The sequence below is a fragment of the Saccoglossus kowalevskii genome, chromosome 20, assembly GCF_978046115.1.
Source record: "Saccoglossus kowalevskii chromosome 20, keSacKowa6.1, whole genome shotgun sequence".
Classification (NCBI taxonomy): Eukaryota; Metazoa; Hemichordata; class Enteropneusta; family Harrimaniidae; genus Saccoglossus; species Saccoglossus kowalevskii.
Window position 1 is genome coordinate 19,738,813 of NC_140660.1, and position 2,292 is coordinate 19,741,104.

A 2,292-nucleotide genomic window follows, 5' to 3' on the forward strand; every position below is an offset into this window, starting at 1 on the left:
TCGTCTATATTAAGTCGGGCACATTACAAATATGACCTTCACTTGACATTGGCTTTTAGTTTTTGGCAAATATTTTTGGCCAAAGAGCTTTGCAAAACTTTCATAATTTTAAATTTAACTTTTACTAGACGGTGGCCTTTGCAAAGCAATATCTCAAAATCTAATCACACCAGGCAAAGTATATGATACAATTGCGTGGGAAGTTTTATTTGAAAAGACCTTGGATACAAGTGGTTAACGAGAATTCTTGAAGAGAAAGACTTGTTTCTGTCCTCTCCATTAGAATTTGATTCTCCTGCGTCATCGCGCCACTGTTTCAAATCCATAATATAAATCAGCGAAACAGTTGACTCAATGACATCAGGTAATTGGACACCATTTATGGGCATAAACCAAGTTATGTAGACCTCGTTCACAAGCATACCATGGCAGTCATTTGCGATTAATGAGACTACATATATTTTTTAATTATTAATACATATTAGCATCAGTAGTATACTGGGGTATATTTCGTTTTGCTTTCAAAATACAGGAATTGTATTTGCTCTTGATATATTGTTATTGTTACGTTATATAATTGACCTAACATAGTCTACCTATTGTTAGTGTATATGTCTTTGTGAACTACCTTTTAATATGCTTACAATTCACACTGCTCACAGCCATAAATACCAATTACTCATCTTGAAGAATATAGCCACTTCCCCTTTAACGCAAATATCAGAGGTTCATTTATTACTATTTCAAATATTTAAAATACCAATTACGAGTTTTCAGGTAACCGGTAACGTTTATGTTCCAGTACGTCTACACTTGCTCTTTTGTGGTCAGTCTTGTTTATAGTTTATCATCTTATATTTTGTACAGTCACACAACTACACATTTGCAGTTACTCATCGATCATTTTTATAAGTTCAAGGGTCATTCATGTGAACTCAGATGGATGCTTCTGGGGAAGCCCTTTTTGGTGTATGCAAAGGCATATGTAGCTACTTTTTCAAAGCTGATAAAAAAATATATTATTATTTTTCTTATTCTAACTTGTACATGAAGCTAACTTTCTGCATCTGATTTGACGAAATAAGTTAGGGGATCTTTTAGCTAGAACATAATTCAGTACAACAACAAACATCAGTATAGTGTTTTATTATATTTATTGAGTTTATCATATAGACTACTACATTGATAATGTGTATATGCTAACTCATACATAGACAACTCAGTCTATAAGGGAGACATCCATGATGGTTGTTCATGACATCTATTACTACTTCATTTTCATTTTAATCCCGGGATACCCAATCGTTTTTCCGAGGAATTCTCGGTTTTATCTTGATTCTGTTTCTTGATCGCATGATCATAATCTATCGTGTCTCTTCCAATTTCCTTAAGAAGCCCTCCGACTACCATATGTATTTGTTTCATTGACAGTGTTATCAAGACCAGCAACATTACTAGTCGAGTTGTTGCCATTTCTACGTGGTAATACACGGTATATATCAATACTCACTGTTGATAGAAAGAAATACGCTGAACATATTCACCAACTTTCAAAAAAATGGAATGCAATGAGATGTTAACCGATATTTGATCAAACATTGATGTGATTAAAATTTTCACAGTAGGATTTATTACCCCAGGAATCTTCATACTGGGATATTGGAACAAGTTAATCTAATTGAACTACTGTTCATTATATAACACCTTTATATATATTCAAAGTGCTATTCACAGTGAATATTACTTGAATACAATACCTGAAGCATTTCTATTGTATTTTATTTAAAAAACGGAAATATTCAGCCTTACCTGTTATTGTATTGCGATTGAAATTACAGAAAATGGTATGGTGTGGTACGTTGTTGCTATAAATACGTCTTGGATAATCAGGATTATGTTAATGGTCGACATGTTTTATTCATCAGGTGGTTATCTCAATGACAGAGAGATGTGGAAATAACATACTCTTTAGACAAAAAGTCGTATAGAGTAATTTACAATTTCGGAGTATGTCATTGCGTCAATATGGAACATAAATACGTGACATATGTGCTAGGTTGGGAAATCAAATGAACTGCAATTTCTGCTTTTTGATTATTTCATCCTCACACAACAAACATACTGTAAAACATGTTGAAAAAGCGGCATGCAATTTTAGCGAATTGTGGTAAAATGACGTAATAGCGAAATGTTGATTTAGCGAATCTCTAATGTCATTGTTGATTTCTTTGTTTGGCGGCCATTTTGAATTTATAATAAAGTCATTAGCGACATCTTGAATTAGCGAATCAG

The 2,292-nt window shown here is 33.1% G+C and overlaps 1 long non-coding RNA gene across 1 annotated transcript; it reads right to left on the bottom strand.

Annotated features, from left to right (window-relative positions):
- Positions 1 to 1,137: 1,137 nt before the first annotated feature.
- On the bottom strand, positions 1,138 to 1,886 carry LOC146730100 (uncharacterized). The gene is made up of 2 exons (XR_014927940.1): positions 1,810 to 1,886; positions 1,138 to 1,509 (listed from the first exon to the last, which is right to left on the bottom strand). It is a non-coding gene; the product is annotated as an uncharacterized LOC146730100 (long non-coding RNA).
- Between the last annotated feature and the right edge of the window lie 406 nt (positions 1,887 to 2,292).